Below are 19,360 nucleotides of genomic sequence, written 5' to 3' on the forward strand. Positions count from 1 at the left end.
AAGCAGATATGCCCCTGCTATGTCTTTTGTCGATTTTCAGACTTAGTAAGTGACTATGGAAGCTAATTTTAAATGCATGTGCTGGACACTGGTCACTACGAGTTTCCTAGCTGCATGATGGCTTCTCTGAATATAGGGATGTTTGGTATCAAACATCTCAGATTAATAATCCCTCACTAATGCAGTGAGTTATTTATTAATACCTGTGCTCAGAGGGCACCTTAGATGTGCCCCCATGAAAACCTACCAGCTACTAGTGGGTTGACTGACTAGTCCTGACCAGTTCAACCACCATAGAGACGCCTCTGTCCTACCCTCCAAGGTGAGAGCCAGCACTCTCAAGGGCCAGAGACAAAAGCCTACCCTGGGCAGAGGTGTTATCACCTCACCCAGGAAGGATGGTGTAGGAAGCTGGCCTGGTGTTTGGTGGGTATCTATGTTACTTTCACCTTATATCAGGTCCAGGTATGCCTTATTAGTGTAGTGTAGGCAGTGTCAAGAAGCCAGGCTCTCTAGAGGTAGCTGAGGATGAGCAGCCAAGGCTTAATCTATGAGACATACAAAGCTCATGCAATACCACTGTAGTCACACAGCACTTGTACACATGAAACAATACACTCAGTGGTACAAACATAAAGGTGCTTTATCATGGTGGTAACACCAACATTAATTACTATAGAGGCAATACTCCCCTAGGAGGTAAGTAATACACAAATTATATACATTAGTTGAAATAGGCATAAGAATAGTTAGAAAACAGTGCAAATAGTGTAAAACACAATAGAGAATAGTGGACCTAGGACAGCACAAACCATATACTAAACAAATGGAATACGAGATTGTCGCCCCCACCCAGGTAAGTGGAGTGTTTAGAGGGTCGCTGGGGGTACCAGGAAAGCACAACACCCCTCAGCAACCAGGAAGCAGGAGTAAATTACTAGAATTTCCCAAGAATACCACTTAGAAGAAAATAAGAGAATTGCAAAACCCAGAGATGAGTGCAAGAAACCAAAGGTGGATCCCTGAAGAGGAAGTTTTGTGGAAAGGGGACCAAGTCCAGAAGACACAGCAGAGTCCAGTGGGGCAGGATCCCCAACCCACCAAGCTGAGGATTGCAGGAGTTGGTTGACGGTGCAGAAGGAAAGTCAGCACTGCAGCCCTGGAGTTGGAGTCGAGTTCCTGGAGGATGCAGGTGATGTCCCATGCCGGAAGGAAGATTGCAGTTGGGTTTGCGTGTCCGTATTCCACCAACAAGCCCAGGAGGACTCAACCCAGGAGGGTGAGTCGGAGGGGACCCTCAATGTTGCAGAGAGCCCACAGAAGCACAGGCAGCACACACAGACAGGAGTCCCACAGGATGGGGACACAGAAGGTACAAATGGAGCCCATGCAGCACTTCGAAAAGGAGTCCCACGCCACAGGAGATTGACTCAGGGAGTTATGCATCACAGGAAGGAGTGCTGGGGCCTGAAGCTACACAAAGACTGAAGACCCCTGGAAGAAGTGCCAACAAGCCTTTTGTAGGAAGTTGGCACTGTATATACTATCTCAAAGTGAAAGATAGTGTGCACAGAGTCCAAGGGTTCCCCGTAGAGGTTGATAGTGGCAAAAATAGATAATATTAATGCTCTATTTTGTGGTAAGGTGGTCGAGCAGTAGGCTTCTCATAGGGTAGTGTTAAGCATTTGTTGTACATACAGAGGCAATAAATGAGGAACACACACTCGCAAAGACAACTCCAGGCCAATAGGTTTTTATTTTCTTAATTTATTTTTAGAACCACAAGATTGAAATTTGAGGTAAGTACATAAAATGCAAGGTAAGTATAGAACTTTGATTTAAAACAGTAGTACACAGTTTTGGTTAAAATGGAAAATAGGTATTTTAAAAGTGTACACTGCAAAAATTAACAGTGTAAGGAAATGCCTCCTTGGCATGGTTACCCCCTGACATTTTGCCTTTGCTAAGTTTTGATTTGAAAGTGTGCTGAGGCCTGCTAACCAGGCCCCAGCACCAGTGTTCTTTCCCTAACCTGTACTTTTGTTTTCACAATTGGCACACCCTGGCATCCAGGTAAGTCCCTTGTAACTGGTACCCCTGGTACCAAGGGCCCTGATGCCAGGGAAGGTCTCTAAGGGCTGCAGCATGTCTTATGCCACCCTGGGGACCCCTCACTCAGCATAGGCACACTGCTTGCCAGCTTGTGTCTGCTGGTGAGGACAAAACGAGTAAGTCGACATGGCACTCCCCTCAGGGTGCCATGCCCACCTCACACTGCCTATGCAGTATAGATAAGTCACCCCTCTAGCAGGCCTTACAGCCCTAAGGCAGGGTGCACTATACCATAGGTGAGGGCACCAGTGCATGAGCACTATGCCCCTACAGTGTCTAAGCAAAACCTTAGACATTGTAAGTGCAGGGTAGCCATAAGAGTATATGGTCTGGGAGTCTGTCAAACACGAACTCCACAGCACCATAATGGCTACACTGAAAACTGGGAAGTTTGGTATCAAACTTCTCAGCACAATAAATGCACACTGATGCTAGTGTACATTTTATTGTAACATACACCCCAGAGGGCACCTTAGAGCCCCACTGAAACTTTAACCAACTACCCGTGTAGGCTGACTGGTTTTAGCAGCCTGCCACACTCGAGACCTGTTGCTGGCCACATGGGGAGAGTGCCTTTGTCACTCTGTGGCTAGTAACAAAGCCTGTACTGGGTGGAGGTGCTTCACACCTCCCCCTGTAGGAACTGTAACACCTGGCGGTGAGCCTCAAAGGCTCACCCCCTTTGTTACAGCACCACAGGGCACTCCAGCTAGTGGAGTTGCCCGCCCCCTCTTGCAGATGGAGGATTCCCCCAATAGGGATAGGAATGTGACACCCCCTCTCCCCCCCCCCTTGGGAGGAGGCACAAAGAGGGTGTACCCACCCTCAGGGCTAGTAGCCATTGGCTACTAACCCCCCAGACCTAAACACGCCCTTAAATTTAGTATTTAAGGGCTCCCCAGAACCTAGGAACTCAGATTCCTGCAACCTAAGAAGAAGAGGACTGCTAAGCTGAAAAACCCTGCAGAGAAGACGGAGACACCAACTGCTTTGGCCCCAGCTCTACCGGCCTGTCTCCCCACTTCTAAAAGACACTGCTCCAGCAACGCTTTCCCCAGGACCAGCGACCTCTGAATCCTCAGAGGACTGCCCCACTCTAGAAGGACCAAGAAACTGCCGAGGACTGCGGCTCTGTTCACCCAAGACTGCAACTTTGTTTCCAAAGAAGCAACTTCAAGACAACTGCGTTTCCCGCCTGAAGCGTGAGACTTGCTACTCTGCACCCAACGCCCCCGGCTCAACTTGTGGAGAAACAACACTTCAGGGAGGACTCCCCGGCGACTACGAGACCCTGAGTAGCCAGAGTTGCCCCCCCTGGGCCCCCACAGCGACGCCTGCAGAGGGAATCCCGAGGCTCCCCCTGACCGCGACTGCCTGACTCCCAGATCCCGATGCCTGGAAAAGACTCTGCACCTGCAGCCCCCAGGACCTTAAAGATCGGAACTCCAGTGCAGGAGTGACCCCCAGGAGGCCCTCTCCTTTGCCCAGGTGGTGGCTACCCCCCTTGCCTGCCTGCATCGCTGAAGAGACCCCTTGGTCTCCCATTGATTTACATGGAAACCCGACGTGTGTTTGCACACTGCACCCGGCCGCCCCGTGCTGCTGAGGGTGTACTTTCTGTGCTAACTTGTGTCCCCCCCGGTGCCCTACAAAACCCCCCTGATCTTCCCTCCGAAGACGCGGGTACTTACCTGCTGGCAGACTGGAACCGGGGCACCCCCTTCTCCATTGAAGCCTATGCGTTTTGGGCACCACTTTGAACTCTGCACCTGACCGGCCCTAGGCTGCTGGTGTGGTAACTTTGGGGTTGCTCTGAACCCCCAACGGTGGGCTACCTTGGACCCAAACTTGAACCCTGTATGTGGTTTACTTACCTGCAAGAGCTAACAAACTATTACTCCCCCTAGGAACCGTGAAAATTGCACTGTCTAGTTTTAAAATAGCTATATGTGATTTATTTGAAAAGTATATATGCTATTGTGATTATTCAAAGTTCCTAAAGTACTTACCTGCAATACCTTTCATTTGAAGTATTACATGTAAAATGTGAACCTGTGGTTCTTAAAATAAACTAAGAAAATATATTTTTCTATACAAAAACCTATTGGCCTGGAATTGTCTCTGAGTGTGTGTTCCTCATTTATTGCTTGTGTGTGTACAACAAATGCTTAACACTACTCCTTTGATAAGCCTACTGCTCGACCACACTACCACAAAATAGAGCATTGGTATTATCTCTTTTTGCCACTATCTTACCTCTAAGGGGAACCCTTGGACTCTGTGCATACTATTCCTTACTTTGAAATAGTGCATACAGAGCCAACTTCCTACAAACAGTCCCTGGGGGGGGTAAGTTTTGGTTAGTTTGTCAGCTAAGTAAAGCACTTACACAGTCAGTCTCCTGGGCATAAGCAGCCCACCTTTGGGGTCAAGGCAACCCCAAAGTCACCGCACCAGCAACACAGGGCCGGTCAGGGGCAGATGTCAATGGAGGGCCCAAAACACATAAGTGCCTATGAAGAACAGGGGTGCTCCGATTCCAGTCTGCTGGCAGGTAAGTACCTTCCGTCCTCGGGGAGCAGACTAGGGGTGTTTTGTAGAGCACTGGGGGGGGACACAAACAGGTACACAAAACACACCCTCAGCGGCACAGGGGTGGCCGAATGCAGTGTGCAAAGTAGATGTCGGGTTTGCTATTGAAAGCAATGGAGGGACCCAGGGGTCACTTTGGCGATGCAGGCAGGGCGCAGGGGGGCTTCTCGGGTCAGCCACTGACTGGGCTAGAAAGAGGGCCGCCTGCTGGTCACTCCTGCACTGGAAGGTGGTTCCTCTCGGTCCTGGGGGCTGCGGTTGCAGTGCTTGGTCCAGGCGTCGGGTTCCTTGGTACCAGGCAGTCGCAGTCATGGGGAGCCTCTGGATCCTCTCTGCAGGTGTCGCTGTAGGGGTGCGGGGGTTGACTCCGGGTACTCATGTCATCGTAGTTGTCTGGGAGTCCTCTCTGCGGTGTTTGTTCTCTGGAACTCGAGTTGGGTGCAGAGTGAGAAGTGTCACGCTTCCAGCGGGAAGAGAGACTTCTTTAAAAGTTGCTTTAAAGTTGGAAAGTTGTTGCAGTTTTTGAACAGTGCTGCTGTTCTCTGAGGTTTCTTGGTCATTTGGGTTCAGAGCAGTCCTCTGAGTCCTCAGAGGTCGCTGGTCCCTGTCGGATGGGTCGCTGTGCAGGTTCTTTGAGTATACAGACAGGCTGATAGGGCTGGGGCCAAGTTAGTTGTCATCTCCGTCGTCTCTGCGGGGCTTTCAGGTCAGCAGTCCTTGTAGGTTGCAGGAATCTCATTTCCTGGGTCCAGGGTCACCCCTAAATACTAAATTTAGGGGTGTGTTTAGGTCTTGGGGGCAGTAGCCAATGGCTACTGTCCTTGAGGGTGGCTATACCCTCTTTATGCCTACTCCCTGAGGGGAGGGGGTCACATCCCTAATACTATTGGGGAATCCTCCAATCTCAAGATGGAGGATTTCTAAAGGCAGGAGTCACCTCAGCTCAGGGCACCTTAGGGGCTGTCCTGACTGGTGGGTGACGACTCCTTGTTTTTCTCATTATCTCCTCCAGCCTTGCTGCCAAAAGTGGAGGCAGTGGCCGGAGGGGTGGGCATCTCCACTAGCTGGGATGCCCTGGGGTGCTGTAACAAAAGGCATGAACCTTTGAGGCTCACCGCCAGGTGTTACAGTTCCTGCAGGGGGAGATGAGAAGCACCTCCCCCCAGTACAGACTTTGTTCCTGGCCACAGAGTGACAAAGGCACTCACCCCATGTGGCCTGAAACTCATCTGGTGTGTGGCAGGCTGACAGAAACTGGTCAGCCTAGCACTAGGAGTCAGACCGGTATTCAGCGGGCATCTCTAAGATGCCCTTTGGGTGCATTTTACAATAAATGCCACACTGGCATCAGTGTGCATTTATTGCGCTGAGGAGTTTGATAACAAACTTCCCAGATTTCAGTGCAGCCATTATGGAACTGTGGAGTTCGTATTTGACAAACTCCCAGACCTCTTTATGGCTACCCTGCACTTACAATGTCTAAGGTTTTGCTTAGACACTAGGGGCATAGTGTTCATGCAACTATGCCCTCACCTGTGGTATAGTGCACCCTGCCTTACGGCTGTTAGGCCTACTAGAGGGGTGACTGACCTATGTCACAGGCAGTGAGAGGTGGGCTTGGCACCCTGAGGGGAGTGCCATGTCGACTTAGTCATTTTTCCCCATCAGCACACACAAGCAGTGAGGCAGTGTGCATGTGCTGAGTGAGGGGTCCCCATGGGGGCATAAGACATGCTCCAGCCCTTAGAGACCTTTCCTGGCAACAGAACCCTTGGTACCAAGGGCACCATTTACAAGGGACTTATTTGTGTGCCAGGGCTGTGCCAATTGTGGGAACAAAGGTACAGTTTAGGGAAAGAACACTGGTGCTGGGGCCTGGTTACCAGTGTTCTAGCACACTTTCAATCATAACTGGCATCAACAAAAGGCAAAAAGTCAGGGGATAACCATGCCAAAGAAGGTATTTCCTTACAGCCACCCTCTAGGGTCATGCACCCAGCACTGCCATTGCAGGCTGAGTGTGCTGGGGTAAACCTATAAAGGCAGACAACATGGCACATTCCTTGTGTGCCCCGTCCACCCTACACTGCATATGATATAGGTAAGTCACCCCTCTGGTAGGGGAGGCCTTACAGCCCTAAGGCAGGGTGCACCACATTATATGTGAGGGCATAATTGCATGACCAGCCCTTGTCAAATCTGGGACATAGTGATTGAACAGAGCAGCCATATCCGATAGAGACTTCTATTTGCAGATACCTTATCTTAGAATTTCCCCCAGGCGCCAGATTGGATCCGGAGATTTTTCTTCAAGCAATACCCTTGCGTGTCGTTATGTGGTGTCAGTCGACTCCGCGGGCGTTGTTGGCGTCGTAGTCGCCACGATGACGTCAGGAGTAGTATATAGACGTGCCTTCGCGCAGTGACGTCAATTCTTTTCTTTCTGCACCACACGCTGATCCAGAGAACAGCTACCCTGGTCTCTTTTTGACCGACTTCGACCGTTTTGTTGAGTTTTTTTTTTTTAGATATTTGGTACGTTGAGGATGTTCCCGAAGACCGGTTTCAAACCGTACGAGGACTGTCACCGCACAATGTCGGTGACGGATCTGTGTCAGGTTTGTCTGTGATGTCTCGAGCGCGACCACAACCCGAAGTCGTGCTCAGAGTGCCGGACCATGCACCCAAAGGCCTTGAGGGAGTGGTCCCTCAAACTCATGGCGGCCCGGTACTCGACTGCGTAAATCCTGGTCTCAATCGAGAGTAAGGTCTCGAGACCGTTCGCGGAGCCATTGCCACTCATCTTCTAAATCATCGGGTGCAGGTAAGAAGTCATTGTCGATGAGTTCCCATCGCTCTCAGACTTCGCTCTGTCACTCCTCTGATACAAAGCGGGAAGAGTATTGACGCTCAAGGCCTCTGTCCTCGGAGCCTGCATCTGGGTCCGCTCCGAGTTTCCCAGAGCCGGAGCAAACCTTGCCCAACTTAGAGTTCTTTGAGGCCATGCGCCTCATCTTTGGGCGGACCGACCCCTATATACGCCGCCTTCGGGCCCAAGGGTTTCAGTTGATGGGCCTTTGGGTTCCACGCCGGCAGCTTGGGCTCCAACCACCGAGGTCCCCTCAGGATCAGCTCGTGGATCCGCGCCAGTCGTACCTTTGAGACCTACGTCGGTAGTGCCCACTATTGACATCAGCCCAATCCTTATCCCTGAAGACTCTGAGTGGGAGCGGCATCTGCCGCCGCCGCCGCCTTTGTCTTCAATGGGGCCTATGCGCACCATGTCGGATTCAGACCCTTTTTCCCATGGGGACGTATTCAGGGAGGTATTGGAGGGGTCCCTGGACCCTTATGAATACCAGGATGACCCATCTTTGGTCTGGGCTCAAGAATTGGGCGACGCCAGTGGTCTGAATACTTCTGGCATGCTGTCTCCTCCTACCTTGGCTACGGCGGAGGGAGCTACTTATGGTATGGTGGTCAGTAGGGCAGCTGAGGTCCTTGGCCTTGAGCTTCCTACCGTAGAGGTCAGGCCCAATCTCCTGACAGAGCTGCTTCAGCCTGGGGTTTCCACATCAGAACCGCTTTTGCCATTCATTGAAGCCGTCCTTTTGGGTACTTGGTCCAAACCCAACACAGGGGCTCCTGTGAATAGGACTATCGCACGCCGCCATTTGCCTGCACAGAACGACCCTAAATTCCTTTCCCAACACTCCACACCTGAGTCTTGTCACCCAGGCTTCCTCCTCTTCAGGCGCATTCCGTTCCGCACCCCTAGACAGTGAATCAAAAAGGCTAGAACAGTTTGGTAAGAAGTTGTTTCCCTCCTCCCGTCTTGCGCTGCGGTCTCTGAACACCGCATGCCTTTTTTGGGCCGCTAAACCCACTCTTTGTGGGAAGCGGTTGCGCAAGTCCTGCCGCAGATACCGGAGGGGGCCCGCGCTATTGTCTCCCATGCTGTGTACTATAGGAGAGATGCAGCAGAGTTCACAATCTGTTGTGGGCTGGACAAGACCACCTCTCTGGGCAGATGGTTTGTTATGACGGTTGCCTTGAGACGCCATGCTTGGTTGTGTACTTCTGTTTTTTCTGGGGATCTCCAAAAGTCCCTCATGGACATGCCCTTTGATGGCTCCTGTCTCTTTGTAGACAAAGCGGACTTGGCCTTGGAGAGATTCAAGGATTCCTGGTCTACGGCTCAGTCCCTTGGTCTTTCCTCTACCCCTCACCCCTTTCATGGCCATGGAAGGGGCTCCCTGTCGCGTCCTCCACCCAGCCACCGTGCCACCCATGCTGTCCAGCCTCTACGTGGCCGTTGACGCGGAATCCCACATGGGCGTGCGTAAGGAAATGCCTCCTTGGCATGGTTACCCCCTGACTTTTTGCCTTTGCTGATGCCAAGTTATGATTTGAAAGTGTGCTGGGACCCTGCTAACCAGGCCCCAGCACCAGTGTTCTTTCCCTAAACTGTACCTTTGTCTCCACAATTGGCACAACCCTGGTACCCAGGTAAGTCCCTTGTAACTGGTACCAAGGGCCCTGATGCCAGGGAAGGTCTCTAAGGGCTGCAGCATGTCTTACGCCACCATAGGGACCCCTCACTCAGCACATGCACACTACCTCACAGCTTGTGTGTGGTGGTGGGGGGAAAATGACTAATTCGACATGGCACTCCCCCCAGAATGCCATGCCAACCTCACACTGCCTGTGGCATAGGGCTGTAAGGCCTGCTGGAGGGGTGACTTACCTAAGGCAGGGTGCACTATACCACAGGTGAGGGCATAGGTGCATGAGCACTATGCCCCTACAGTGTCTAAGCAAAACCTTAGACATTGTAAGTACAGGGTAGCCATAAGAGTATATGGTCTGGGAGTCTGTCAAACACGAACTCCACAGCACCATAATGACTACACTGAAAACTGGGACGTTTGGTATCAAACTTCACAGCACAATAAACGCACACTGATGCCAGTGTGCAATTTATTGTAACATACACCCAGAGGGCATCTTAGAGATGCCCCCTGAAAGCATACCCGACTCCAGTTTGGGCTGACTAGTTTTTGCCAGCCTGCCACACACCAGACATGTTGCTGGCCACATAGGGAGAATGACTTTCACTCTGTGGCCAGGAACAAAGCCTGTACTGGGTGGAGGTGCTTCTCACCTCCCCCTGCAGGAACTGTAACACCTGGCGGTGAGCCTCAAAGGCTCACTCCCTTTGTTACAGCGGCACAGGGCATCCCAGCTAGTGGAGATGCCCACCCCTCCGGCCACTGCCCCCACTTTTGGCGGCAAGGCTGGAGGAGATAATGAGAAAAACAAGGAGGAGTCAGTCCCCAGTCAGGACAGCCCCTAAAGTGTCCTGAGCTGAGGTGACTCTTACTTTTAGAAATTCTCCATCTTGTAGAAGGAGGATTCCCCCAATAGGATTAGGAATGTGCCCCCCTCCCCACAGGGAGGAGGTACAAAGAGGGTGTAGCCACCCTTAGGGCCACTAGCCATTGGCTACTGCCCTCCCAGACCTAAACACACCCCTAAATTGAGTATTTAGGGGCTCCCAGATCCGAGGAAGAGAGATTCCTGCAACCTAAAGAAGAAGAAGGACTGCTGACCTGAAGCCCTGCAGTGAAGACGGAGACGACAACTGATTTGGCCCCAGACCCACCTGCCTGTCTCCCTACTTCGACGAAAACTGCACCAGCAACGCATCCAACAGGGTCCAGCGACCTCTGAAGCCTCAGAGGACTACCCTGTCTCTAAAGGACCAAGAAGCTCCCGAGAACAGCAGCCCTGTTCAAGAAACTGCAACTTTTTGAAACAAAGAAGCAACTTTTAAAGACCATACGTTTCCCGCCGTAAGCGTGAGACTTTCCACTCTGCACCTGACGCCCCCGGCTGGACCTGCGGAAAACTAACACTACAGGGAGGACTCCCCGGCAACTGCGAGCCCATGAGTAGCCAGAGTTGACCCCTCTGAGCCCCCACAGCGGCGCTTGCAGAGGAAATCCACAGGCTCCCCCTGACCACGACTGCCTGCTTCAAAGAACCCGACGCCTGGAAACCACACTGCACCAGCAGCCCCCAGGACCAGAAGGAACCGAACTCCAGTGCAGGAGCGACCCTCTGCCTATTCCTGGTGGTGGCTACCCTGAGGAGCACCCCCCCCCCTGTGCCTGCTTGCATCGTTGAAGAGACCCCTGGGTCTCCCCATTGATTCCTATTGAAAACCCAAAGCCTGTTTGCACTCTGCACCCGGCCGCCCCTGTGCTGCTGAGGGTGTACTTTGTGTGCCTGCTTGTGTTCCCCCCCCCCCCCCTGTGCCCTACAAAACCCCCCTTGTCTGCCCTCCGAAGTCACGGGTACTTACCTGCTGGCAGACTGGAACCAGGGCACGCCTATTTCCATTGTAGTCTATGTGTTTTGGGCACCACTTTGACCTCTGCACCTCACCGGCCCTGAGCTGCTGGTGTGGTAACTTTGGGGTTGCCTTGAACCCCCAACGGTGGGCTACCTTCGACCCAACTTTGAACCCTGTAAGTGTTTTACTTACCTGTGAACTTAACAAATACTTACCTCCCCCAGGAACTGTTGATTTTTGCACTGTGTCCACTTTTAAAATAGCTTATTGCCATTTTTGCCAAAACTGTACATGCTATTGTGGTAATTCAAGGTTCCTAAAGTACCTAAGTGAATTACCTTTCATTTAAAGTATTGTTTGTAAATCTTGAACCTGTGGTTCCTAAAATAAACTAAGAAAATATGTTTTTCTATATACAAACCTATTGGCCTGGAATTGTCTTGAGTGTGTGTTCCTCATGTATTGCCTGTGTGTGTACAACAAATGCTTAAAACTACCCTCTGATAAGCCTACTGCTCGACCACATTAACACAAAATAGAGCATTAGAATTATCTCTTTTTACCACTATCTTACCTCTAAGGGGAACCCTTGGACTTTGTGCATGCTATTTCTTACTTTGAAATAGCACATACAGAGCCAACTTCCTACACTGGTGGATCAGCGGTGGGGTACAAGACTTTGCATTTGCTGGACTACTCAGCCAATACCTGATCACATGACTAAATTCCACAAATTGTCATTAGAAACTTATTTTTGAAATTTGAGCTATTTTTCTAAATTTTGAAAAGTCCTGCTAGGGCCTTGTGTTAGTCCCTGTTAGCATTTCTTTTAGAGTTTAAAAGTCTTGTAAAAGTTTGGATTAAGTTCTAGAGATAGTTTTAGATTCTTAAAAAGAATCCCAGCTTTTAGAGAAATGATGTCTGCTGCAGAAGAGACAGTGGTGGAGCTCAACCTCACACCTTACCTGCATCTTAGGATGTCAGAGTTAAGGACTCTCTGCAGAATCAAGAAACTAAAAACTGGATCAAACCCTATCAAAGTACAGCTCCAGGAGCTCTTGGCAGAGTTTGCTAGAGACAACCCCTCTGAAGATACCCTTACAGAGAGGGAAGCCAATGGTGTGGAGGAGAATTTCCCACCTCCACTCCTAGTTAGGGAGAACAGGGTTCCTCCAACCCTGACTCCACAAGTGATAGTCAGAGATGCTGCTTCTCCCACAGGGGAGTCCAGCAACTCTGGAAGCATTGAGGGCAGCCTCAATGAAGATGACCTGTTAGCCAGGATGGCCCAAAGATTGGCTTTGGAGAGACAACTCCTAGCCATAAAAAAGGGAAAGACAAGAGAAGGGCTTAGCTCCCATCAATGGTGGCAGCAACTTAAGTAGGGTCAGAGATACTCCTGACATGCTAAAAATTCTCAAGGGGATTGTAACAAAATGTTCGATGGCATATGTTGCTGCAGATACACATGTTTAGCACAGTCCGCTGCCTGGTGTTGGGCTCGGAGTATTACAAGTTGTTTTTCTTCGAAGAAGTCTTTTTTTTTTTTTTTTTTTTTTTTGGTCACGGGACCGAAGGACTCCTCCCTCTTCGGCTCCATTGCGCATGGGCGTCGACTTCATCTTAGATTGTTTTTTTTCCGCTGTCGGGTTCGGACGTATTCCTTTTCGCTCCGTGTTTCGGTTCGGAAAGTTAGTCAGAATCTCGGAAGAAAGCGTCGGTATTGTTCCGTTCGGTATCGGGATAGTTAGGTACATCGACACCGATCATCGGAAGACTTTGGGGTAGCTTCGATCCCCCATCGGGGCCTGGTCGGCCCGACCGCGTGCGACATCGAAGCCGATGGAACGGACCCCGTTCCGTTTCTGCCCAAAATGTCACAGTAAGTATCCTTATACAGATCAGCACTTGGTCTGTAACTTGTGCTTGTCCCCCGAGCACAAGGAGGATACCTGTGAGGCCTGTCGAGCCTTCCGGTCCAGAAAAACACTCCGGGACCGAAGAGCCAGGCGTCCACGCCAACAAAACAACGTTTCGACGACGAAGAGGAAACATTCTCGGTTCCGGACTCAGAATCCGGAGACTCCGACGTCGAACAACAACAACAAACAGTGAGTAAGACGTCGAAAATAAAGACCATCGAAAAAACAAAAGCCCAGGGGACGCCACTGCCAACAGGCCATGGCTCGACCCATAAAACAGGCGACCCGTCGAAGGCGCCGAAAAAGGGCACGCCCATAGCGAAGACACCCGACTCCGGTCGAGGGACCGCCATGGAGCAACCTCGGAGCCGAGATAGCGGCTCCGAGAAGCAAAAACAAGATGCCGGCACCGAAAAACATCGGCACCGAGACACACTGCCGAAAGCCACAAAAATTCAGTCGGTACCGAAGCCGAAAAAAGATTCTCTCTCGGCGCCGAAAAGTTCCACACCTCCTTCCTACACAGAGGAACAAGGGATAAGTGGCCAGATGCACAGATTTGGACAAGAGCTCCAAAGTGTAGAATCAGACTACACACAAAAGAGACTGTACATCCAACAAGACACAGGGAAGATATCAACTCTTCCCCCAATAATGAGAAAAAGAAGGATCGGATTTCTCAAGGATGACGCACAACCACAAGCCAATGTGGTTAAAAAAGTCACGCCTCCGCCCTCTCCACCACAACAGGCATCGCCGGCACAAACTCCGCCACAAATGCACTCACCAGCGCAAACGACTGTAAGTCAAGATAATCAGGATCAAGACGCTTGGGACCTATATGACACCCCAGTGCCGGACAATGATCCCGATTCATACCCCACAAAGCCGTCACCGCCAGAGGACAGTACCTCATACTTGCAACTGGTGGCTAGGGCAGCAGAATTCCACAATGTCCAACTGCATTCCGATCCTATAGAGGATGATTTTTTATTTAACACCCTCTCGGCTACACATAGCCAATATCAATGTCTCCCAATGCTACCAGGGATGTTACGGCACGCAAAACAAATTTTTGAGGAGCCCGTAAAATCAAGAGCCATCACCCCAAGGGTGGATAAGAAATACAAACCACCACCCACAGACCCAGTGTTTATTACTTCGCAGTTACCACCTGACTCCGTAGTAGTAGGGGCAGCTCGCAAAAGAGCAAATTCCCATACATCTGGCGACGCCCCACCTCCGGACAAAGAAAGCCGAAAATTTGATGCGGCAGGAAAAAGAGTAGCATCACAGGCAGCCAACCAGTGGCGCATCGCAAATTCTCAAGCGCTGCTAGCCCGATATGACCGCGCACACTGGGATGAGATGCAACTTCTCATAGACCATCTTCCCCAGGAATACCAAAAAAGGGCGCAGCAAATAGTTGAAGAGGGACAAACGATCTCAAACAATCAAATCCGCTCTTCAATGGACGCAGCCGATACTGCAGCGAGAACAGTCAACACTGCTGTCACCATAAGGAGACACGCTTGGCTCCGCACTTCAGGGTTCAAACCTGAAATCCAGCAGGCTGTCCTTAATATGCCCTTCAACGAGAAACAACTTTTTGGCCCTGAAGTGGACACAGCCATTGAAAAACTTAAAAAGGACACAGACACGGCCAAAGCCATGGGCGCACTCTACTCCCCGCAGAGCAGAGGCTCTTTTAGAAAAACTCCATTTAGAGGGGGGTTTCGTGGCCAACCCACAGACACCACCAACCAACAAACAAGAACCACACCATATCAGGGTTCATTCCAAAGGGGAGGTTTCAGGGGATATAGAGGGGGTCAATTCCCAAGGAGTAGGGGAAGATTCCAAACTCCAAAAACACCTCCACCTAAACAGTGACTTTCAAGTCACACAACCCCTTCACTCAACACCAGTGGGGGGAAGACTAAGCCATTTCTACCAATCTTGGCAGCAGATTACAACAGACAATTGGGTACTAGCAATAATCCAACATGGCTATTGCATAGAATTCCACAAATTCCCACCAAACATCCCTCCAAAAACACGCAAAATGTCACCACAACATTTAGAACTTTTAGGACTAAAAGTTCAAGCACTACTGCAAAAGGATGCAATAGAGTTAGTACCAGTACAACAAAAAAACACAGGAGTTTACTCCCTGTACTTTCTAATTCCAAAAAAAGACAAAACATTAAGACCAATATTAGATCTCAGGACACTAAGGGGGTCATTCGCCAGGGCCACCGACCACGGGAGCACCGCCAACAGGCTGGCGGTGCTCCCACGAGCATTCTGACCGCGGTGGTTCAGCCGCGGTCAGAAGCGGCAAGTCGGCGGGCTCCCGCCGACTTACCGCTGCTCGGGGGAATCCTTCATGGCGGCGGAGCGCGCTCCGCCGCCATGAGGATTCTGACAGCCCCTACCGCCATCCTGTTCATGGCGGGAAACCCGCCATGAACAGGATGGCGGTAGGGGGTGCCGCAGGGGCCCCCGTAAGAGGGCCCCGCAAAGTATTTCAGTGTCTGCCATGCAGACACTGAAATACGCGACGGGTGCAAACTGCACCCGTCGCACCCCTGCAACTACGCCGGCTCAGAAACGTCCTCGTTGCAGGGGCATTTCCTCTGGGCCGGCGGGCGCTCTTTTGGAGAGCGCCCGCCGGCCCAGAGGAAATGTTAGACTGGCCGCCGCGGTCTTGTGACCGCGGTGCGGTCATTTGGCGGCGGAACCTTGGCGGACGGCCTCCGCCGTCCGCCAAGGTTAAAATCAGGCCCTAAATACCTACATCATATCGGACCACTTTCACATGGTCACACTACAAGACATCATTCCACTGCTCAAACAGCAAGATTACATGACCACATTAGACCTAAAAGATGCGTACTTTCATATACCGATACACCCTTCTCACAGAAAGTACCTAAGGTTCGTATTCAAAGGAATACATTACCAATTCAAGGTGTTGCCATTCGGAATAACAACTGCACCAAGAGTATTCACAAAATGTCTAGCAGTAGTAGCAGCACATATCAGGAGACAACAAATACATGTGTTTCCTTACCTAGACGATTGGCTAATCAAGACCAACACAGTAAAAAAGTGCACAAACAACACCACATATGTCATACAAACCCTTCACAAACTGGGTTTCTCCATCAACTATACAAAGTCACACCTCGAACCGTGTCAGACACAACAATATCTAGGGGCAACCATCAACACATCAAAAGGAATTGCCACTCCATGTCCACAAAGAGTTCAAGCATTCCACAAGGTAATAAGTGCTATGTTTCCAAACCAAAAGATACAAGCAAAATTTGTACTAAAACTTCTAGGCATGATGTCATCATGCATAGCCATTGTCCCAAACGCAAGACTACACATGCGACCCTTACAACAGTGCCTAGCATCACAATGGTCACAAGCACAGGGTCAACTTCTAGATCTGGTGTTGGTAGACCGCCAAACATACCTCTCGCTTCTATGGTGGAACAGCAACAATTTAAACAAAGGGCGGACATTTCAGGACCCAGTGCCTCAATACGTTATAACAACAGATGCTTCCATGACAGGGTGGGGAGCACACCTCAATCACCACAGCATTCAAGGACAATGGGACGTACACCAAACAACATTTCATTTAAATTACCTAGAACTGTTAGCAGTATTTCTAGCGTTAAAAGCCTTTCAACCCATAATAACACACAAATACATTCTTGTCAAAACAGACAACATGACAACAATGTATTATTTAAACAAACAAGGAGGAACACACTCAACACAATTGTGCCTCCTAACACAAAAAATATGGCAATGGGCGATTCACAACCACATTCGCCTAATAGCACAATTTATTCCAGGGATCCAAAACCAACTAGCAGACAACCTTTCACGAGATCACCAACAAGTCCACGAATGGGAAATTCACCCCCAAGTTCTGAACAATTACTTTCAAATTTGGGGAACACCCCAGATAGATTTGTTCGCAACAAAAGAAAATGCAAAATGCCAAAACTTCGCATCCAGGTACCCACACCGCGAATCACAAGGCAATGCTCTATGGATGAGTTGGTCAGGGATATTTGCATACGCTTTTCCCCCTCTCCCTCTCCTTCCATATCTAGTAAACAAATTGAGTCAAAACCAACTCAAACTCATACTGATAGCACCCACATGGGCAAGACAACCTTGGTATACAACTCTACTAGACCTTTCACTAGTACCGCATGTCAAACTACCCAACAGACCAGATCTGTTAACACAACACAAACAACAGATCAGGCATCCAAACCCAGCATCATTGAATCTAGCAATTTGGCTCCTGAAATCCTAGAATTCGGACACTTAGACCTCACGCAAGAATGTATGGAGGTCATAAAACAAGCTAGAAAAGCTTCCACTAGACACTGCTATGCATCTAAGTGGAAAAGATTTGTTTGCTACTGCCATACCAATCAAATCCAACCATTGCATGCCTCTACAAAGGACATAGTGGGATACTTACTACATTTGCAAAAAGCAAACCTCGCTTTTTCATCTATAAAAATACACCTCGCAGCAATATCTGCTTACCTACAAACTACTCATTCATCGTATCTATTTAGAATACCAGTTATTAAAGCATTCATGGAAGGGCTAAAAAGAATTATACCACCAAGAACACCACCAGTTCCTTCATGGAACCTTAACATCGTCTTAACAAGACTCATGGGTCCACCTTTTGAACCCATGCATTCCTGTGAAATGCAATATCTAACGTGGAAAGTCGCATTTCTCATTGCAATCACATCCCTCAGAAGAGTAAGTGAAATACAGGCATTTACCATACAACAACCATTTATTCAAATACACAAAAATAAAATAGTTCTAAGAACAAACCCAAAATTTCTACCAAAAGTAATCTCACCATTCCATTTAAATCAAACAGTAGAATTACCAGTGTTCTTCCCACAGCCAGATTCCGTGGCTGAAAGGGCACTACATACATTAGACATCAAAAGAGCACTAATGTACTACATTGACAGAACAAAGCTAATCAGGAAAACAAAACAACTGTTCATAGCTTTTCAAAAACCACACATAGGAAATCCAATCTCTAAACAAGGCATTGCTAGATGGATAGTCAGATGTATTCAAACATGCTATCTTAAAGCCAAGAGAGAATTGCCTATTACACCAAAGGCACACTCAACCAGAAAGAAAGGTGCTACAATGGCCTTTCTAGGAAACATTCCTATGAGCGAAATATGTAAGGCTGCAACCTGGTCTACGCCTCATACATTTACTAAACACTACTGTGTAGATGTACTAAATGCACAACAAGCTACAGTAGGCCAAGCTGTACTAAGAACATTATTCCAAACTACTTCAACTCCTACAGGCTAAACCACCGCTTTTAGGGGAGGTAACTGCTTTATAGTCTATGCTAAACATGTGTATCTGCAGCAACATATGCCATCGAACTGAAAATGTCACTTACCCAGTGTACATCTGTTCGTGGCATTAGTCGCTGCAGATTCACATGTGCCCTCCGGCCTCCCCGGGAAGCCTGTAGCCGTTTAGAAGTATATCTTAAATCTTAAACATTTGTACATTTGTAAATAATTATTATAAACTTTTTATGTACATACGTATTCACTCCATTGCATGGGCACTATTTATAGCAAACAACTCCAGCCTCACCCTCTGCGGGAAAAACAATCTAAGATGGAGTCGACGCCCATGCGCAATGGAGCCGAAGAGGGAGGAGTCCTTCGGTCCCGTGACCAAAAAAAAAGACTTCTTCGAAGAAAAACAACTTGTAATACTCCGAGCCCAACACCAGGCAGCGGACTGTGCTAAACATGTGAATCTGCAGCGACTAATGCCACGAACAGATGTACACTGGGTAAGTGACATTTTCAATTAAGATGGTGATGATATCACCAAATGGTTCACAGCTTTTGAGAGGGCTTGTGCAAACAGAAAAGTAAACAAATCTCACTAGGGTGCTCTCCTTTGGGAAATGTTCACTGGAAAGTGTAGGGATAGACTCCTCACACTCTCTAGAAAAGATGCAGAATCCTATGACCTCATGAAGGCTACCCTGATTGAGGGCTTTGGATTCTCAACTGAGGAGTACAGGATTAGGTTCAGGGGGGCTAAAAAATCCTCGAGCCAGATCTGGGTTGATTCTGTTGACTTCTCAGTCAAAACACTGGATGGTTGGATTAATGGCAGTGGTGTGAATGATTATGATGGCTGTACAATCTGTTTATGAAAGAACACCTTGTAAGTAATTGTTTCAATGATAAACTGCATCAGCATCTGCTAGACCTAGGTCCAATTTCTCCCCAAGAATTGGGAAAGAAGGCAGACCACT

Source organism: Pleurodeles waltl, chromosome 1_1 (assembly GCF_031143425.1).
Source record: "Pleurodeles waltl isolate 20211129_DDA chromosome 1_1, aPleWal1.hap1.20221129, whole genome shotgun sequence".
Classification (NCBI taxonomy): Eukaryota; Metazoa; Chordata; class Amphibia; order Caudata; family Salamandridae; genus Pleurodeles; species Pleurodeles waltl.